The following is a 22,623-nucleotide window of genomic DNA, read 5'->3' as shown; positions in this document are numbered from 1 at the left end:
AAGCACTGCTCAGCAACAACTAAAACATCACTGCATTATCAACATTACTCTCATATTAAATCCAAAACACATCACTGTGCCAACTGCTTGGAAGAAAAATAACTCTATCCCGGACAAAACCAGGACAACAGTTTTAAAAGCTGTCAGAGATTTGTGTGGAAGAGGATAGTTACTTTTAAAAGGTTCCAATGAATATCTCATTTCACTTTACTGCATTTAATTATTAGATTATACAGACAAAAATTGAGCATTAGACTTAAGGCTTGAAACGGAGGACTAGGAAACTAGTCAAGATATGTGGTGTTCAGATGGCAAAGGAAATACGAAATATGGCTTTACTCATCATGCTTGATGGCAGGCATGGAAAAGTCTGCAAATAGGTTTATTATCGCAGAAGAATGCCAGGCTGTCTTTCATGTTTCATTTCATAAATGCCTGCCTTCAGACTTGCCCCAAAAAACGTTCAAGAAGGTGATTCCTTTTCCTGCTTATTTCTTGCACAGAGGTGACACTCAATCAGTTCCCCCTGGAAGCTTTCTGAGGGAGCACTTTTGTGTGTCCCACTGTTCTGAGGCAGCACACTGGCGTTTCAGTCCTGCGCTCAGCAGTGGTTCTGGATGAATTGATTGCTGTTTGTTATACTTGACCAGAGAGGCTGAAAATTGTTGAACCAAGCTCTTGGTATATTAGGATCCTTCCCTATTAGTTTCCTGAAAAAGTGCGTGGCTTCTCAAAGTGCTCGAATGCTGTGTGTCACTGGGGATTGCCCTCACCTCTCTAATTCTTTTGGTGATGGGTGTTGGGTTTTTTCCCCCTTATGATTTAGCCAGAGCTTCTAATCTGGGAACTCAGGTGAATGCCAAAAGCAAAAGGAATCAAGTGCTTGTGTTTTGATGAGGTGATGGGCACTGGCCTGACAGGTACCTCTCTCTCTCATTGCAGCCCTCTCAGCTGTCAGATGCGGTGATCTCCATGGTAACTCAAACCCCCAGACTCTTGACAGCAGCCTGCGAGGAGCAGCATTCAGCAGCTCAAGGGTCTCACGACCAGGTAAGCCAAAAGGAATCACCAAATAAGAGCTCACCTCCAACATGCCATTTCCTGTCCTGTCAGGGTTTTCCTTGGTGAAGTCACCCAGGCAGTCAGGTCCTGTGCATGTACATGGTGACGGACTTCTACCAGTGCTCCTTAAGGCTGTGGCAGTCCAGCTCTCTCCAGCAGAGGCATTTGACAAAAAGTCTGCATTTGTTCAGGGTTGGTTTTTAAACTGAAGATTTGGAGAAGCAAAACAAAGACGTACTGTACAATTCTTTAAGTGACTTTGGTCTTAAGTAATTGCTATGGTTGGAGATAACCTCAAAACACATCAGCAGTTAGATCTGGCTTGCCACTGTACCTGTACCACTGTCAGTACTGCCTGGGCTCTAACTTTAGGCCTGAGCAATCTTATTCTCCTGCAATGGATCAGTTTCTCTGTTCATGGAACATTCATTGGTTCTCTGCAGCATTTTCAAATCAATGCTGTGCTCTTTCCACACCGGTTTCTGTGCTAATAGCAGCATGTGGGGCATTCTGGTTAACATCTCAAGAAGGTAGAGAATTCTTCCCCTTTTTTGGTGAATTATGGAGAAAGAACAAGACCTTTGCCATTTTGGGAAAACAGTGAGGGGACTACATAGCTATATTTACTATTCCAGTACCACTAATGCTGTGAACTAAAGTAATATCTCTGGTCTTATGCTGTTACATGGGTGGGAGGTTTATTACTCCCTTTTGTTGTCAGACTTCACTGTCATTTGTACTGAGTTGTTTATATGCCATTAAGTGGTTTTTAAGTCCTTGGTTTCTGTGCACTGTTTTCTGGGTATTACCTGCATTGTTTCTTACTTGCTATATAAGTCCTCTTGGCTGTAATACACTCTCCCCATCATACAAAGAAATCCATATTATTCTGGGTAACCACTCCACTACCTTTATTGACCAGTTTGACAATTTTTATGCCATTACTGCTATAAACAATATTTACTTTTGTAGCATTGATAATACTCTTAAATAGTGTTGAGTAGTGGATGATTTTATTGGAGGAATATAGAGCACTTCTTCAATTATTATTTCCTGTTAAAAGATACTTTTTCATATCTGTATCTTAATCACATTTGATGATGCTGATAATAATTTCTTACTCGGAGTTTTTTGTGGCTGCAGGGTAAACACCATTCAAAAGCCTGTGTGTTTAATTTATGGAATAACTTCTTCTGACCATAGTTTGTAACTTGATCAGGTGACTAAATAAAATTCTCTGGTTTATTTAGCTAGTTTCTATAAAGTAGTGTTGACTGGCATCAGTTTTATTCATGTAATTTCCCAGTGAATTTATCCGTTATCAGTTTGGTGGTTATTTTGCCTGAGATTAATAATGACATAGAGCTCTTTAATTACTGAGATCATACTGCTTACCATCCTCAAGTATTGGCAGAAAATGCTAGCAGTATTACTGAATTTCTCTGGTGCTCCAAAATGTATTGAAAATTAGCTTCATTGAAATAATCCTCTCACAAACACTTTTAAGACTCTTAAGGCACGAATTGCCACAATGTGCTAGTTTAAAGTTGTGTTTTAACATTCGTTTTGGTTACTAATGACCTCCTTATCTCTAAAAATGCTTTTTTTCTACTTAGAAGAAAATATATGTTGATTGTTTGGGTTTTTTTTACATAGCATGTTTGTATTCCTTTAAAACATGAATCCCAAGTTGGAGGTCTTCTGCTGTTCAATTAGCCAGGTTTTCCTATTAGAATTAATTTAGTTGGGCTTTTAAGTGTAATCTGTATTTCAATCTAATTACACCCTTAACCCAGAATTGGATTTTTTAGCCAGAAGTTGCCTTTTTTGGCTATTTAATCATTACCTTTGGTCCCTGGTGGCAGTGGGGTAGGGCAAGTTTTCCGCATTTTTACCCATTTTTACCCCTGTACTTCTCCCAGTGCAAATTTTTCCCTAGTTTACCAGACTAGTGAACTTCCATGCTTGCTATTAACTGAACTCTTTCAAATACCAAAATGATAATTACACTTTAGGCTTGTGCATTCAATATGTATTCTAGCAATAAAATTTGGGAGTGTCTGATGAGTTACTATTGACTACATGGTATTTTTAGCTTACATCTCTCAGATGGATGTCCTTCATAGTTCTTTTCATGTTTTACAAATACATATTTAAGCAGATCATCCAGTCCTCTGATATGGTTTGGTGGTTTGCTTTATCTCAAATTGCCAGCAGTATATCCATCTGGGATCTGGTAGCATGTTATCTGTATGAATTCAAGACTTGACATCCTGAATTATCAATAATTTTGAGAAATAATGGTGCTAATAATGTGGAGTACCATCTTCTGTATCTTTTTCTGGCTCTTAGTGGAGATCTCCCCAGCAGTTAGAATGATAACTATTGATAACTGTTATTGGTATGATAGGTGTGACAATTATAAGAGGTCAACTTTATCAGGATCATGTGTGATATATTGTATGAATGCACAGGGAATTATGGTATTTTGATTAAAAAACCTTGTAAAAAGCAAGATGAAGCAAAGAGATGAGGTGAAATTAGATGTTTGAAAATGAAAGTTTGAGGAAGTTCGGTTTGAAAAAGTAAGTGTATGCACATGATACCTAGGAAGAAACAAGTCACCTGTTTCTAGTTTTATGTTTCTTGTATGAATTAGTTACTTTGAATTTAAGAACAAGATGAATAGGATATAGTGGAAGATACTTCAAATGTATCAGTATATCAGCAGATTTCTATTGTTCAAAGAGGTTGGAATAGGTGCAGTTTAGGAACGTCACAAATGAAATATGGTAGTGCAAGTTGTGACTGCTGCTGGTAGAAGTAAAGAGGCACAGATTAACATAAGAAAATGTTCTTTCTTTCTTTCTTTTTTTTCCTTTTTTTAAAGTTTCCAGAACACTAATTTTTTCAGAAATTTCATTTGGTGTGATGAAGAAGAATGTTCTATTATACATAAATTAGCACTATGATATTTTATTTTGAAGAAATACATGTCAAGAAGAACACTACATTTAATGCAAAGAAAGTAAGAGAAACTGCAAGAAAATTTGCTTGCAAAGTCATGGTTCTGAAAAGTACCATAATACAGCCATGCATACTGTTCCGTGACAGCTTATATAATTTTTTATTACTTAATTACTAATTTTTAATTATTTGCTTCAATTTATTTAGAACTTTATAAGTGATATTGCGCAGGCATTGGGTACAGAGACTTTCTGTATGTTAACAAAAGTTACTGTTGGCACCTGATCCCACCAAATAATTTTATTGGTCAGTTAATTTATGGACTGGAAAATCAAACTGCTTTTGAACAATATCCTTTATAATTCTTATGTTTAGTTAATAAACTCTGTATTGATTTTGTTTTTTAACATTGTTTTTCAAGTGTTGTCACCAAATAATATTACACCTGAGGGTGTACCCATGAACTATTCCCTTTGACTACTCTGCTTTCACTGTTCATAGAGTGGTTATTCTTAAAAGTCACATCATACCTGTTCACTGAAAAATAGTGAACTGTTGTAATTAAAAATAAGCATACTTTTAAAATAACTTAAAAGTATTAAATATTAAAATAACTTAAAATTCTTTAAATTTGCAGCTGTTTCATAGCTCAAGCAGAGCTTTATTTGTATATCCCCTGATACTTCTCTTGCTACCTGGTGAATCATGGTTAACTGAACTCTGATTTTATTAATGAAATATTAATTAGTACTTTTTGGGCTCTCAACCCAGTCAGAAAAAACTATATCTGGCTAGAACATAAAACTGTGTATTTTACATTGTGCTGGGGAGATGAAACTGCTATTCTAGTCAAGGCTAACTTCTGAGAGACCTGCTTTGAGCCCTTCTCTTTTACAATACAGTTTTAAACTACTGCTAGTGGAATAAAATTATTGTGGGGTTTTTTTTTAATCTGGGCAGAACTGCAGAAATTTGCCCAGGTCAGTGAAATCAGCTTAGGCTGCAGCACTCCTGGGAAGCTCAGGTATTTCCCTGGATAGGTACTGTGCACACACTGTGTGTGCAGCACATTCCAGAGACACAGTCCCTTCTGCAACCTGCCTGTAACGAGGCACTGTGCATGTGCAGTAAATCTTCTGCTTCACAAACAGAGCTAGGACAGTTTTCCTCTGAAGACAAATAGGATTTCCTGCTTTCTAAAGATCGGTTCAAACAAAGTTTTTATTTTAAACTGAATTATTTTACCACATCATGGTGTAGAAATGGAATTACTACAGGCAGTCTAGTTAAACATGCTCCTGAATAATCTAAATGTCTCATGCAGCAATTCCACACAGAAACTGGACAGGTAATGGAGATGTATAGGATCTGGATTTCCATTTATGTTTCTGTATGACCTTGTTGCTATCTGAACTGCTTTGATTTAATGGAACATGAGTATAATTTATGGATATAGTTTTATATATATACTGTTATAGAGATGGTATGTGCTAAAAATTTGTGCCAAATATACAGATTAGCATCAGTTAATTTCAGAAGAAATTCTATCTTCAAGCAGCCTGTGAACATTTTCACCTGGTACTTTACTGACTAGTCTTCACTCTAAGCGCAGTAAATGAAAAGAAATAAAATTTTTTTTTTTCTCAGAATTTTATTTTATGTAGTGGTGAGAGTTATGGTAGTTCTTTGGTGTAAACTGGAGATATTTCAGATATACTTAATCAAAATGTTTTTGCAAACATGTCATCACCAGTGCTGTGTTTTTAGTTACATTCTGAGGTCACAGGTTCACACTTGGCTTTGTAATCAAGGACCTCGGTCCAAGATTGGTTTTTTTCACAAATATGATCACAATGGTTAGTAAAGTTGTTCTGTTGGCATATTTGGAGAGTGAGTGATCACCAGAAAAAGCTGAGGTGATTTAAGGTGTTACAGAGCCCAGCCTGAGCTGCAAAAGCAGAGCACTTGAGTCCCCTGACTGTTGTAGTGCAAAGTCCATTCCCAGCCAGCTCTTGCTAAAGTCTCTTAAAATGACCAGGATGTTCTAACTTTAAAGAATGCAGTGAGAGATCAGTAGCTCTGGTTCAGCTGTCAGGGACACTAAACTCCAGGTAAGGAGCAGAGGCAAACAGCTGCAGCACACCTGGTTTTACAGCAGAGCCACCATTTGTGCAGGAAGTCTCAAAACAGTCTCTTATTGACTTGCCTGTAGCCTTTGCATAATCTTTGCTGTGTTTAGACCTTCACACGTGAGATGGCTACCCAGGCTTGTATGGGGCTTGTATCTTCTCCTAATAAATGGTTCCAGACGTGGGCTTAGTATGGGTGGCACCTGCTCAGAAAATACAGAGTGAACAGGGAAGGCACTCTCCCAAATGTCTCAGTTGTAACAGAAGAAGATGGGTTTGTAGTTTTTGTCATATCTGAAATGGTTAACATTTTTTGTTGGTTGCTCTGTGAGCTACAATGTGATTTAGCAAGCATCCCAAATGTCTGTAACGTGAATTGTGTTTATCGTCAACCTAAATCAGTTTAAATAAGCTTAGTTCAACTGATGCATGCACAAATTAATTTCCCTTTTATCTAAGCAGCTTGCAGTCCTAATAAACAGAATAATCAATCACAGCTGCCTTCATCTATAGCATGATTTTATATTTCTGATCACAGAAATGTGGAATAATTTCTCTCTAGTCCCTTCTTAGTTCCCCCTGTAATCAAGGTTTCTGGATATAATGATTCACCTTAATAATTTTTACATTCCTTGATATATTTTTTTTTTAGTCTGTACGTTTAGAGGATGATTACATTCAACATTGTAAAACTAATTTTAAAAGTACAAGATATTTTTTTTTCTCTGCAACATAGAAAAGAATGCCAGTCTGACTCAGAGAATGCTTTATAAACTCAATGGCAATAATACCATGCTTTGAACAGTTTGTACTGTATACTCATCCTTTTTAGTAATAGCTGCTTTGAGGCCACTGGCATCTTTCTTACTGATTCAAGTGAGTCCAGGACTCTGGCTAGACATTTTTTTTCTTCATTGAATTATAAAGTGCCAAGCAAAACCTGAGGTTAGCTTTGTGTAAGATGCTAGAAAAAGCCCAAACAATTAAAACTTCCCTTTAGGTCACTGGCCTTCAAATAATACTTTCACTTTTTATGCTGAACTACTTACACTATATATCAAGTGTCTTTGATCTTTTAATTTTATACATGTATAGTATATCACACATGTAATTACTTTTGTCTAGATAGGCAATTATGAAAAATATATAATATGTAAAAGATGAACTTGAGATTGATTTACAGTCTCATTTTACAGCTTCTTAGAGTAGTTTTGCCTTTAGCAAACAGTTCTGCCTCTTGCAACTGCAAAATGCATCAGGGAAGACTTGTGTTCTCAGTGGTTTATCCCAAAATGTGTGTTTAAATTATGTCCCATTAAGTGCAGTTGACAATGTTAGGAAAACAGCAGTCTGTATTAAGAAGTATTGCTACGTAGTAGTTAATGGCAGTTTCTAGACTGCTAGTTCAGAAATACTGTTTCAGATCAAGGTATAGCAAGGAGTTGACGTTGAGATGAATCTTTTCCTCTGTATTAAAAATAGAGCATCATTATGCAAAAAATCACAATTCTTTTACTGGCACAAAAGAAGGGTGCAGTGCAGCTTTTTGAATAAACATTGTAATATGGCCTTAAGCAAAATTGTGTCTCCTTGTTCCTTATGTGATTCCATTCCATTAATTCCATTAATGCATTTCAGTAATTAAATATCTTTGGTCATTTAAGGCTCAGTAATTTTTGCTTTAAAATTTGTCCTCAAATGTAAATTAATCCCATGTTTAAAAATATAGTACTTTAGCTTTCAGAACAATAACCTCATTTTGCACTTCTAGTTTATGAATCTTTTTTTGGCAAATTCTTTATTTTTTGAGTCAAAAGTTCAGCTGTGTTAAAATATGACTAAGTCTTAACTTGATATCTGATATGACATGAGGTCTTTCCAGCCACATTTTCACAAAACATTGCCTCAAACATTTCCAGATAAATGATTTCATCCCAGTATTTTGTTCATTTCCTTCTTTTAAAGAGCTCTAGCTTTATGTCAAGCTATTAATCATAGGGGATGACTCTGTTGTAAACAATTTGAGTTGATAAATCATTATTTAGTAGTAAACTGGAGAAACTGTTTTTCCTTGTAATGTATGCATGCATTTGATTTCTCTCTAGGTACTGGTAGATCTTTGTAAATTATCTGCATAAGAGTAAGCCCAAATCTTTTGAATTTAACCTAATTAGATAATGTTTTGGAAGACTGTTAATGTATACAGTCTTTTCAAGCTCAAAGAGTGAAAATTCTCCCCATAAGTAAGTGTTTAAAATTGTGCAGAGATCATTAAAAAAAAAAAAAAAAAGAAAAAGTAACAAATACTATTGTGGTTTTTAAAATAATAACCCTAGGCCAGAGCAGCAAAAGTCAAGGAAGCAAAGCTATTTGTGGTGCCATCAATCTGAAAATTGTGCTCCAAGGAATGATATCAGTGGATGCACTTGGGTCAGGGAAGTTAAGTGGAGCAGGAGGAGGAAATGGTCTCACAACCCTGGCTGGGAGGCCTAAGCCTGGGGAGCCTCTGAATTTCTCTGCTCCATAGATGTTTGATTAGCTAGTGTGGCCAAAATCAAGAAATGAGGGAAAAAAGCCTTGGTATTAAGCCTGTTGTTACTGCCTATTACCAGTTTTATATAAATACAAATTTGCCAACTGTTTTACCTATTTCTTTTTCCTATAAACTAACCAACTTTCTTTATATTAATTTTCTTATCAAAGTCGTGTTTTGAGAATTTACAAAATCTCTTTACACAGAGTTTCCTCTTATCTTGTGGATATGATTTCAGTCATTCCCCAAAGCTGTCATGGTGCCATGTCTCTCAGAGCTCTCTTCTTGCATTGGTCACCTGTCCAGTAATCAGTGCTGCTCTTGCCTTTATCCTCATACAGCAATTTGGATAAAGGGTATGTCAGCTTTGTTGGAGTCCAGCATCTTGGCACATGTTTTCTCTTAAGTCAGGTTGGGTTTAGGATTTCACAGGAGAGTGAATGTTAAGAACTCATTGATAGGTAATGGTCTGCATCATTATATTATTTTGTGTTCCTAACATTTTGACACAAGAATATTGGAGACAAATGACATTGCATTTGTATTGATTTAAACCATTGTTGCTATGCAGCAGAAGAATTGTATGTCCCTTTGAAAGACAGAGCAAAGTAGGAGTGGCCGTGTTTTTACAGGGGTGGAGGAAGTAAAATTTCTGGTACTGTGGCAAGTCTGTTACTCGTGGAGTGGATTTGTTGATGAAATCTTTCAGGTGTATAGTTTTTGCTGTGGCTTTGTCCCAGTTGCACAAGTCATCCCCAGGGCTTGTGTAAATAATTTTAATTATGCTTTCCAGTGACTTTGAAGAGAGTTTACACAGCAGATTTTATTCATTGTATGATTTCTTAGTGTTCTGGAAACTTGCATCATTCTCTTTATTCAACCTTTTTTCATCTTGAGAAGATACCAGAAACTTAAAACGGATGATTTTCATAAAAGCCTTGCAAAATACAGCAGATCTCAGTCTCTCCTATGAAGGTGTCCCCTCGGAAGGCAGGTGCAGAGCTGTTTGCCACAGTCAGACGTGATCACTCTGTTCCAAATTAAATCTACCCATGATGGTTAGCAGGGACTAATCAAATCACTGCCACCATTTGATCTGCTCCCATCGCCTGTCATTATCAAAGCTCATTTAAACTACTTTAAACTAGACCTGAACTGATAAAACAGATAAATTCATACATCTGTGATCACGTTTTCCTACTGCTGTATTTTATATTATCTGAGCGTAAAAACTAGGCAGAAAACAGCCTAAAACCAATGACAATTTAGCATATACTGTACCTTGTCATCTGAACAGTTCTGTTAATTTAGCCACTCCTAGTTTTGTTTTGAACAGTGCAGAATAGCTTTTCATTACCATAGCTTTTCATCACCATTCAGTATTTTTAACAAATATAAATAAAACAAATAAAAAATAACATTCTGCCCTTAGAATTGCCTCATTTCCTTCAGGGTAATAGACAATATATAAGACGTTGTTTGGGCTTTGCTTTAAAGGCATGGTTACTCCTTTTCCCACAATAATTTCAATTAAACCGTTGAAAACAGCAGTAATTTCCTGCGGATGGTGTGTAATCTCACATAATTAATAGGCTTTTTAGCCCAGTATCAGAATAAAACCAGTCAATATTATGTTACCCGTCCCTAGTTGTATTACACCAGATCAGTACAGTGAATGTTAACTAAACAGACCTGGAAGCAGAAAATAACTGGGCTATTAGAAGAGTACTTATGAGCCTCTTACTTCCCATGCATATTCGAAAAACTGTAATTTTTAGTTTTGGTTTATTCATCAGTGGCATTGAATTGTCAGTAGTCCATGATCAGGTTTGAATCTGCTGTTGGGTCTGTGCCATCTGCAATACCTTTGATCTGGCAGCTATGGAAATTAGGCGATTGAAGGTGAAGTAGTCACTGGGACTTGATTGCTGATTAGTTTTGCAGGTATTTTAAATGCTTTTTCATCTAATTAGTAAATCACTGCTTAAATTAAGCCCACCAAGCTGAAACAGTGGTAGAAGGATGTGGTCAAGACTTAAAAACAAGATGTAGTTGCTTACTGTATGTAGTACAGATAGGACTGGATTTTGGAGCAGCCTGGGGCTTGGGAAAGGGTTGACAGGGTGCGTCTTTCTTCCAAGTGAAATTATTTACCTCTTGGAGTTGGCAGGACAGTTGGAATATTTCTGAATACATAAAGAATTGAGGGGAAGGGGAACAATTACAAAATGGTTTTCTGTGTGCTAGTGCTGTGCTTAATGGTGAGCTATCTTTTGATAGATTCCTATTGCATGTTGAGCCTTCTGAAACAAACTGTTACTACCCTCATGTTTAAAGGGTATTTGATTACATTGAAGGCTAAATTATGGCATTTAATTTGTGTACAGGTTTTGGAAAGTAGCAGCATAGCTTCCACCTCAGGTATCTTTCATATATGAGCATTTCCCCAAGTACTGGTGCTGGTGCACATGGTGGCAAGGGTGTGTTTGCTGCATTTTTTACTATTAGCTGTAGTCCATGCTGTAAGACAGTCAGGTGTAACTCACTGTCTCTGTGAAACAGACAAATGTTTGAATAAGTTTTGGTCAAATACAGCTGTTAGTATCTATGGCAACAACACCTGCAAAAAGGGGTATTGAAGTGCTGTTCCCACAGATTAGAGCTAATTTCACTTTGACACAACTTCTTATTAGCAGTAATGTGCAAGTAAAAAAAATACTACAGGTTGGCCTTTGGTTTCCCAAAGTCAATTGTGTTCCCATTGACTATGGGAATAGTGCAATGAAGAGCAACATAATATCCCAAGCCTGTAATGCCATTTGTTCAAATGGCTTTGCAGGCCAGACAGCAAGAAGTGCAAAACCAGCGAGGCAACAGTGCTGTATTAAATCTGCCCATCCATGGCTGAGCTCTCCACAGTGGAGTTCTACCATTCCATAAGTGTCCTGCAGCCTCCTGGGGTCACCTGCACTGTGGTGACAGCTGGGACCCCCCAGGCTTCCAGCTCTTGGCTGTCAGGGATCCACAGGGGTTTCACCAAGCAGCGAATTGCAAAGCATAAGAATACCATTATTGTACTCTTGGACTTTGTGATCCTAAAGGTCTTTTCCAACTGAAATTATTATTTGTTTTCATGTACTGCTTTTAGCTCCAGCTCTTCCTATTGCCTACATAACCTGTAAAAATTGAGTATGAATTTTTGTGTATTTTTTATGCTACAAATATCTCCAGATTTAACCTTTCACTCTTTTAATGATAACAGTAAAAAGTGACTGGTATCAAAAGTGGGGAGATGACAGTGAGCATCATATCTTTTCTTTTTTTCTCTTTTTTTCTTTTATTTTACTGTCAGTTATCTAATTAATGCTACTTGGTATGGAGGAAGTCAGGTATTGATTTCAGCAGATACTGTAAATGTTGCCAAGTTTAGTCAACTGTGTCTTGGAAATAGAAAACTGCAAAGTTTCAGCCACCCTAGCATAAAGATAATCTTCATTCTGAATACCCCAAACCCTAAGGAGAAATAGGGAAGTTTTAAAAGCATAACAAAAAAATGAGAAAAGGCAAAAATTACTGTGGGGTGTGGCATAAGAAAGAGCGAGCTTAGAAAGTGGATAAACCCATATTTGTGCACTTACTTGTAGCCTCCTGCATCCCTCCTGTTCTTGCTGGTGAGCTGTGTCTGAAAGCAGTGAGGTTCTCTGAGTGCCTCAGGATCACTGTCATGCCCCTGCTTCACCTGAGAGCCCCAAAGTCTCATCCTCTGCTTTAATAGCTCCAGTGGGTTTAGTTGAGAGCTTTAACTCAAAGTTCTTTGGGAAAGAGTCTTTGGCTTTACATCTCCTGTCAGAGGGACTTGCCATATTGTGCAGCAGTTAAAAAATTAATACTAATACCAGCAATGAAAACAAGGAGAGAAAAAGGCAAGAATGTGTGTTTCTGCAGCTGGAAATGGACTATGCTAGAAAATGGACTATGCTTTCAGCACTTTATTCTCATCTGCTAAGACAGGGCTTCTGCTTTTATTTTGTTGCTTTTCTGGAAGATGAATAGAGGGAATATGTAGATAAGCAATTGTAAAGGGAATTTTTGGTTGTCTAAGCACATGCACAAATTAGATTTCCCCTCCCCTGCTTCTTCTGGCTATCTGCCAATTAATAATTTGAATTAACAAGATCTGGAAGGTTGGGAGTGTGACGAAATTCAATCAACCTTGAATTCAAAGTCAAGGCTGGGGTTTTTTTTACTGTGATGATGAAGGTATCTTGAAGAGAATTTAGAAAGTGAAAATATGTGTAGTTTATACCCTTTGTTAAGGTTTGCTTTATCATTTGAGGATTTTGTCTCATTTTTTCTGTGTATTTTGTCCAGCTAATTACCACAAAACACTGCTGAGATGTATGAATCCTAAGTGAACTATTATAAAGCAGTTTCCAGTAAACTCTAAGTAAAAATATTAAGTTGTATTTCCCAAGGCTGCAGAGTTGGAATTGATAATCAAATGTAATCTTTGAGAATCAGTCTTCAGCCTAAACTGTGTAGTTTTTCTCATTATTTTGAATTACAAAACGCCCTTCATTAGGACAATATGAAACAAGCTTGAAATATTTTCTCTTCATTTCAGTGCACAAATGATGGTCTTATTTACAATTTTCAATACTGCAGGTGTTTTTCTCTCTCTAGCACAAAAATGGCTTAGAGGTTGTATAAGACCAAACATGAGACTCAGTAGCAAAGGACTATAATGCTGGATTATGATGTTTTTCTCTATGGGTGCTGGTGGCTTGTTATGAAATTTTGTGAAATTCCAAGCTTTTAAGGCAAGATGAATTATGTAGGACAGGAAAACAACTATGTTTCTTTTCAACACATTTTTAAGCTCATATAAGTAGACTTTAACAATTTGTAATTGCTCTCTGGATTTACTGTGAATTTCATTTACTGTCTGACTCACTTGTGTGGTCAAACTGCATTATTTAAGGTGATAGCTTAAGAGTGATTGTAAAACTCTAATGAATTTTTTTGTTTTTAAAGGATTTCTTTCCACTTAAATACAGAAGAATATTTGCGTGTGTATAGATCTCCTAATATATTGCTTATTTTTTTCTTTAATTATTAGATACAGTTGGTGCCTGTGCACCATATTCACACTTGAGCAGAGACATTTTCAGTGGCAGGAGCAGTGCTGTAGTGGACAGAGCCATGGCAGGAGTCCTCAGGGCTGCCAGATGATACCTGTGTGTCATCTTTCACCCACCAGAGCCAGCTTACCTAGGGCTGACTGAAGCTGATAAAACACACATTTCCAGATGTAAATCTACAAAACAAATCTGCAGTTGAACCAGACTTCAGAATCAGACACCCTGATTTTTATCCATTTTATTTTGTCCCTTAATGCTGTTTAGAGTGGGGTAATGATGCCATGCTGATTTTTTGCCTTTTTATTTTATATATTGTCTGTATTCTTTACACATATATTTGTAGCTCTGTAGCCAGTTACTGTATTAGTAGCTAGTCCCAGTAGTTTTCCATACCCTTTTCCTAGGCAGAAAGACCAAACACACTGCAGGGGCCCCATCCTATCTTGCTTCTCCCTGGCTGCCAAGGTTGAAAAACAGTTCTTCAAGACACATTTTCATAAGCAAAGTACAGCTAGTACCAAGGTGGGGGAAGGGGGGATCTCCAGAGAGAGTTGAACTGGGGGAAATTACCTCACCTCTTGTGGTCATAATTAGTGATTTTTGTCAAATGTGCTAATTTACTAAACTTAAAAAAATGTATTCACCCCGTGGGAGGGTGGGCTAATATGGATATTTTTCCATATCTGCCCCTTGGAGGCATCCAATGAAGAAGAGCTTTCATATTACCTCCTACACTAATCTCCAAAAGTGTGTTGCTTTATTTCTAGGGTCCTTAAGGCATCAGTAATTCTAGCACCCCACATGGGACAGGGTGCACTACACCTAATGTAGTGCTCAGACCTAGCCACTGAGGAGTGACATCAGAGGCCCCTGGGGATGCTAATCCCCAGCCAGAATGGACTGATTGTCACAGCTCCTCATCCTGGCACAGCCTGCTTCCACACCAGCATCCTTCCTGCCCAAAGCAGCTGAGAGCTGAGGAGAAGGAGCAAAGTTCTGCCATCTCCTTCCAGGCTGCAAATCAGGGTGTGCTGAGCGAGCACATACCTGGGGACTTCATTCTGCCTTCAGCCCTGGTCTGTGTAGCTGAGCCAACCAAACAAAAAACACGTCTGTGGTTCCAGTAATAATTTACAGGCACAGTTCAGCTATCTAAGAGTGGCATTTTCTCTTTTAGTATTTTATGGGGCATTTATTTTCCTTGGTTTTGAGGTCAGAGAGATTAATGCGTGACTGTATCAAGTACCAGATATGCTTTTAAAACTGTAGAGTTTTGAACACAGTGAAGGAAAATGTCAATTCTCTGTCAAAGTATAGACCAAGGAGTTTAATTCTGGAAGATGTAATTTGAACTTCAGGCAGAGCACTTTTCCCATGAGTCCTCAACAGAGACAGAAAACAATGTTCTTTAGTGAATTTTGCCACAGCACTGTACTAAAGTTATAAAGTTGTTCCAAGTGAGAGGAAAAAGGCATGCTGCATATTTTTGTGTGTGTCCTATGGCTTTATGCGTCCTGTCACTTTTTCAGTATATTTGCAGCTCCATAAAATGTTTCTCATCTTCCATATATAAAAGCATTTGAAACCAGCATGCCATTCTTTATCATCATCATCAACAACAACTTCTCTAGAAGTTGCTGTAAGTTGATGTAATGCCCAGAACAGGAACAGAATATGAAAACCAGTTTAGCAAGTTCCTGGAATAGCTGTACAGAAGTTGTTATTTGCTGCCTTAGTTACAAGTCCAAGTCCTCAGGCATTTTCTGTCATGTGTCAATGCCCCTCGTTGATGTGTAGCTTGGTTTCAGTTACCGCCTGGAGCTACACAGTAATGAGCCAAACAGGGCAGTTGAAGCACCATGGACACCTCAGGTTCTTTCTCAGTCTAATATTCTTGGGTAGATTTCTTGGGTAGATTAACAGTACTCTTTACTTCTGTACCATGGGTTTCACCTTCTCTGTGGTGTCCCAAACTTCAGTTGTGCTTTTCTGTGCTTCGCTATGGAAGGAGCCTTCAGAAGCTATGAACATCTTAGTGGTGTCAAAATTATTGGGTTTTTGACCAATTATCTACTCACACCATGTATGTCCACTTACATAAACTGCTGTACAGGTGGTAAGTTATCTATCTTGCTAAGCAGCAAGCTATATGAATAACTGGTTATCCTGGAAAAGGAATGTAATTTGTGGTTTCTGTTGGCTTTCCTTGAGGTATTTGATTGTTAAGTTTCAGTCAGTTTTAATAACAGTGAGGTCAAATATTTGAATCTGGACTTTTTTCTTATTACTTTCAAGACTATGTGAAGACAGCCTCAAGAGAGTTTTTTGGAGGATGCTGACTGTCAATAGTATCTCCAATATAATTTCAGAAATGGGTGATAATGGCCGAGTGTTTGATGTCGAAATAGAGCTGGGGTCAAAAGTACTATTCAACTCCTGAATGCAAATGCCTTGTCACATTTCCCCTTGGAAGCAGAAGATAACTAGATTGAACTGAAACTGGAGACCGTGTGCTTTTTATGACACAAATTGAACTCCTGCCAATGACAAATTTCAAGGTACATTGTGAAAATGAAATGATGCAGTGCTAGCTGAAGTGCATGACATAACTATGAATAGATGTACCCATGTGTACAACACAGCTCTTACCTTTCTTTACTTGGAGAAAACAGTTTCACATGCACCAAGGTCGACAGAGTGGTTGTATCCTGTGAAGCTCATGTCATGCATGAAAGTACATAAAGACCATCTGGGAACTATAAAAATAGCCTGTCCTGACTGGATGATTTGTGTGGTGGCCAAGGCCTGATACACTCATTCAGGAAACAGCAAAACAATGTCAAAGTTGTTGGGAAATAACCAGGCTTATTTTCATCCCTGGGAATGGCCTGGTATCTCATGGAATGAAATCCACAAGGAGACTTTCAACTACACAGTTTCTGAATTTCCCTGAAGGAGTCTGTGTGAACTGAAAGGTTCAGTGTAGGCAGTGGAAGCATTAAAATTATTCTTAATATTTTAAGATTTCAGGTTTGGTATATGTGAAAAAGATTGAGAGCAATGGTAGAATTTAACTCATATCTAAAGTTTTCTCAATGTTTTTACACTTTAAAACGGTTGGTTTGTTTGGGTTTTTTTTAAAGTTTTTAGATGAGGCTGTATCAGTTTGTAATACAAGGTACTACATTCTGCCACGTGCTGGTCAGCTTTATTCAGCTATCTCCAAATGGCTTATGTAATGATCTCATGTGAAGACAGTTTTAAAACCAGGGCTGAAATTTTTAAATTCACTTACAGGAATGCAGGACATACAACTTAAATCTGGGTGACATTGGCCAGATTTTTAATTTTTTTTAAGCTCTGTCTAGAAAGAATGAATCTAAAACAACACCTGTATCTATAAACAGTGAAACTCAATTTCAGCCTTTCTATGCAGCAGAAGAAATAGAGATATTAATGACTGACTGGTTTTCTGACAAGCATTTAATGTGTCCTGGGTGCCACAATAGCAGCTTCTGAGCACAGTTTTAATGAGGTTATCATACCTAAAAGACTTCTGGAGAAGCCCTTAACCTGAACACTGTAACCTGTGACAAGTCTGTCTCCCACTTTTTATTGTTAATGGATATGCTAGACAGAGCTGTGTTCTCCAGCCACATCAGGCAGTCCAGGCATTATTTTAAATGCTGTTAGGAAGCCTAGGAAATGCCATTAAGAGAATAGCTGTAAACCACCTCCGTGGTCTGGTTTAACATTGAGCATCTAATTATTGCCATATATTTCTGACCTCAAAACTGCCATTTTATACTGAAGACAATGTATTAGTCTGAAGGACCTGGATGCTATTCTGTTAAATAGTTTGTGAGTCCTCTAATGGCTTGTTCTGTCACTTACTTATATTACCTACCAGCAGAGTGATGTGTACAGGCAGGGAATTCTGCTGTGCACTATTAATGAAACAAAAACTAACTACATCTGTGTTTTCTTTCACACTTTTGGCTAAACTTGGCTCGAGATTGGAGATTTGAAAGGGCCACACCATTGTGTCTTCAGTGCCTCCACTAGCAAATTTTGTTTGTTAACTTATGCCAGGCTCAGCCAAAATTTAATCTGATCTATGGGAAACAGGAACAGCTGGGGACTTCCTCTGAAGTTTGATTTCTGAATTAACACAAGATTTGACATGTGCTCACAGCTCTTTGGTCTCCTGTTTGGTTTTTTTAATTGTAATTGTATAAAAAGGAATAATGCACTTCTTTTGAATGTGGAAGAACACACAGAATATACTCAGTACCACAATGAACTTGGTTTTTTCATATTTTTCCAGAGGTATAAACGGATTTAGTGTGCAAGAATCTGTTCTTTCTTCTTAGAAGGCTAGTTTGATCTTCTATCTGAATGAAGGCAAAATCTTCGGAATAGTGTTTTCACATTTAATATTAGTTATATTTCAAGTCCTGTCTTGGGAATACTTACACTCTAGTTTTTCATTCTTCTCTGTGTAATCCCTTAATTCTGAAAATGACATGAGTGAGTATTCTGCTTATACCTAAAGAATATTGATGACTTCTTGAATGACAAAATTGTCATTTTACGTAAGAGGTACAGTTACAGGCACAGGTTCCTTTAGTGAAAAAAATGTAACACATTTATTCCACTTGCTGGATACAAGTCTTCGTTTATGTGTGATCTTGGGAAGGGGAAGTTGAAGCTAGGTTTTTTCCCAGGTTTTTTGAGCTCCACTGAGTGGTTTCAAGTGAGGGAATATAGTGTAGGTGTTCCAGGAGTTGTGAAATCTTTGGAATACCAACTTGAAGCAGAAGCAATTGTGCAACTTTCCTGTTTTATAGCCTCACCTGTAATCAAAGTAAATGGTGTTTCCTAAATGCCATTAGAGGGGGCAATTAAACAGCAGGAATTAAATAGGAAACCATTTCTTTGCTCTCAGAATGGAGGCTCCCTTCAGCTGGCATTCTCATTCACCTCAGCTCTCACCAGGCTGCATCCCACAACCTGGCAGCCTCTTCCTTCTTCACTGTGCCTGTGTCCTTGCCCTGTCATTGAGGCTTTTCTTCCATGTCCCCTGGATGTATGTCCATGTGCTCAGTCCTGCTCATCAGCTCTCTCACCATCCATTTGCCACCAGCCCCTGGATTTAATCCCCACAGTTCAAGCTCAGCTCAGACTTGCCCCATGTGCAAGTTCATGATGTTCATGATGCCTCTTCTCGGCTCAGCTGGTTGGTTCCAGGGAGAAGCTCAGGGAATGGGTTTGCCCTTGCAGGAGAAAAAGTGACTCCAGCAACAAGTGACAGGAGAGGACATATTGGTTGGTAGCCTTTGCAACTTTAACATTCCCCTTGTAAGGTACTTGATGATGTGTTATGTCTCTGTGATTATCTTTGTGTTACATGGTTCTGTCCCCTATGGATTAGTGAAATCCAGGGTAATGTTTTACTCCTCCAGCTGCACTTCATAGGCATTCTAGCAACTGGTATTTAAATGGCTTCAGATAAGCACAAAACTTAAATAAAAGTGTCTTTATAAGCAAAAAGGATCCTTATAAAAAATTAAATAAAAGTTGCAATTTCACTTTAGATAAGCCAATTGTCCCAATTTAAAAATAAACCTGCTGCAACAGAGTCTTTGCTTAGAAAGTAATTATGAGAGTTGAGACATGATGTTATTCTCTCCCTGGTTAGGTCACATGAAGTAAAATAATTTTAAGGGTTTCATTTAATATTAATAGATATCCATTGCGTCTTAGTGACTACATGTCTTACAGAATATTTTGCAAATTTAATAATATAAAGAACTGAACCATACTTAGTGCTGAAGTACCAACAACACTGTGCATGTATTCATTGTGCTATAGGATTCATTATAACTCATTTTAAGTCAGTGATTTGTTCTTATGTACTTTTACCTCCACACTCATATAAATTTTTTTGACTTCTTGTCCCCAGGCTTTTCTTTCCTTCACTTCTCCTTTATTTTTAAAGTAAAAAATATACAACTCAGTCAAGAGATCAGTCACCTCAAGATGATTTAGCACTTGAACTGTCACCACGGGGATGGATGCAGCTCTGCTGGTGCTGCTGCTGTAACCAAGACAGAACCAGGAGGAGCTGAAAGCTCAGTTAAAGCAGGATTGTGGGGGGCAAGTGAGCAGCTGGCACACGGCTGAACGTTTCTGATCTTTTTTTAATACCTTGTGTCAGAAGCATTAAGAGCTGTTCTTACACACTGGCGTTAATAGGCAAGTGGCCCAACTTGAGGTGGAACTAGAAAAGTTGTTGTTAGTTTTGCTTTTTGAGGAGCAATAGAAATTATTTTGTTCTTGTTACTAACAATTGAAATGATCAGGGATGCTAGAGGTGTGAATTTGTGAAGCATGTTTTACATTTATGTTCACATTATGTCACACATGCAATGTGGTTGTTCACTTTGGAAGGGAATGAATGTGGTGCCTTAACCAAAATGGTTAAACTGTTGATGACATCCTGAGAGCCTCTGTATAACACCAAAACCTCCACAGATGCATTTAAGATGTATTTGTTAATGTTTTAAGAGTTCTTTGGAACTCTTAAACAATAATTAGTGATTAATGGTGATGCTGCTAGCTGCTCAGGTGGGAGATGCATCTCTTAATGTAAAAATTAACATTTGCATGTGCATAAAGCGATACTTTTCTTAGACTATCCCTATCAATATTGATTTTATACCTCATATTGTTTTGTTTTATTTTGCTACATTTTATGTTGCAATCCTTCCAAAAGGAATGCAAATTTTATTACTAATTATAAGGAGTTTTCTTTGTCGGTGAAATGTACCTAAATTAATACACCTGCCCTCCCCCAAAAAAGTCTCAAGTTGCTTGATCTGGGTGTATAATAAATGCTGTATCAGAGTGTCCATGTCAGGTGTTAAAATACAAAAGCTGAGCGTTAAAGTAAAAAGAGACATGTTATAATCCTCTTAGTAGTTAGCTCACATGAAGTAAAACATGTTGAAGTTGTTTGTTTGGCAGGTCTCCATTGCATTTTAGTGACTACATGTCTTATAGAGTGTTTTGTAGTTTTAATAATCATGGAAGACTTGGGCATAGGTTAGGGCTTAACGTGTCAACAGCTAAAAAGGAAAATTTCTTTAGGAAATACCTGTGGTAGTACTTTTTTTATTTTCCTAAAGAGAACAAAAACCTGACTATTACCCAGTCAGGTAGCTGTGGCGTATTTGCATGAAATGTAGAATAGATGAAACTTTTCTGGTTTTAAGATTTCTTTCACAAGGTTTTTGAGTGGAAATAGCGTCATCTTTGTCATTGTATTTGATAGGGAAAACCTGTCTTTTGGAGCCAAAGGATTGTAAGCATTCATAAACATCAGGTTAAATTTTGAGGCATCTATTAAAAAAGAAGACAAAGGAGTAAATTTAGGCATCACTGTGAGTCTTATGGTTTACTTTGCAGGCATCATGGTTTAGAATATCCCTTTTCTCAAGAGCACCAGGTCAGCACTATACGAATTGGTAGTCAGTAAAAACTGAAGCGATGGCTCTTTGCTGATGTTTTTTATTTGATGGCCTTTTTCTAGTTTATTGTACCAAAATATTGCTCACTGACAGCAGAGACATGTTAAAAGTGGCATTGGCAAGATCAAGTTTTGTTTTGTTTTTGTCTTTGAATGCAGTCCCTAAGAATAAGTAGGCATTTGACAGTGTGTATTTGTGTACATTTCTTACAGTCAAAGGAGTTGACTAAATATTAGCAGTTTATTAAGGGCTAAAAATGTCATCAATTTTCAAATTAAATTTGATCCAACTAAAATATAGATCCTGATAAGCAATCAGCTATGTCGTGTCTGTGCTTAACTGAGAAAAAAAACACATGGGAGAGGGAAAAAATATTACTTTATGTTTTTTTAAATTATACTTTCCAAATTTTTTTTTAATAATTCCCTAAACTAGATAAGTCTTATCATCAAATGCGTAGGAGAAAAATCCTTGACAGATAAAAATAACAACATGAAGATGTAAATAAATACAGCTACAGGGCATTAAAGGTCATCCAGTCTAGATCTGCAGGAATAAGGGGGTGATAAAAATTAATATGAAGGACAGCAGAGAAATTTAAAAATCAGATTTGGATTATAGTATTTTTTCCTCTGAAATGCTTGTTGGGAAGAAAGTATTCTCTGCTTCCTGGAGGGAGAGGAGACACCTGAGGCTACCATCTCAGCTGTCCATAAGCCATGATGCCCTTTGCCCTTCCCAGTCCTTGTCCCATCCCTCACCCTTTCCCAGGTATTAGCCTGTGTCTGCTTTCCCTTGTGTAAAATGACTCTGATCCCCTGTCAGAGACAGGAGCCTTTGTCAGAGATAGCACTGCCCTCCTGAGTAGGAAGCAAAGTTAATACAAGGAAGATATTTTGATAATTGAATTACAGCCTCTAACAAACATGTGCAGAGTGTATACAAGTAGTATTTTCAGAAGGCTTTATTTTAGTCAGATTTGCACAGATTTTCACTGTGGCAGCAAAGGCACTTTGCCATGAGAGCAGCCTCTCTTGCCAGACATCAAGTCCCTGCTCCGAAATATAGAGGCACTAGAGATTCTCATTAAAACACTGAAACTGTATAAATATTGGCAAAATTGCATTTTCCCCACCTTCACTCTGAAACAACTGAACTATTTTTGCTTATGCCTTCCAGAAAATAATTTGCCTGAGGCAAAGACTCTCTGTGGAGCTTTACAGTCCAAATAGTTAAAATGGAGTCAAATTATAAATGAT

General features: G+C 37.5%; 1 protein-coding gene across 3 annotated transcripts in view; it reads left to right on the top strand.

Moving 5' to 3' along the window:
* TBL1X (transducin beta like 1 X-linked) overlaps nucleotides 1-22,623 on the top strand; it is a 189,456-nt gene that overhangs the window by 100,854 nt on the left and 65,979 nt on the right. For all 3 annotated transcript variants that reach the window (XM_085052436.1, XM_085052426.1, XM_085052445.1), the window contains one exon: nucleotides 943-1,050. The gene's annotated coding sequence lies outside the window, so the exon portion shown is untranslated. The remainder of the gene's footprint in view (nucleotides 1-942; nucleotides 1,051-22,623) is intronic.

Source organism: Lichenostomus cassidix, chromosome 1, assembly GCF_008360975.1.
Source record: "Lichenostomus cassidix isolate B80296 chromosome 1, HeHo_3.0, whole genome shotgun sequence".
Lineage (NCBI taxonomy): Eukaryota > Metazoa > Chordata > Aves > Passeriformes > Meliphagidae > Lichenostomus > Lichenostomus cassidix.
Note: the sequence above shows the minus strand (reverse complement) of the source record. Positions and strands in the feature narration are given on the sequence as shown.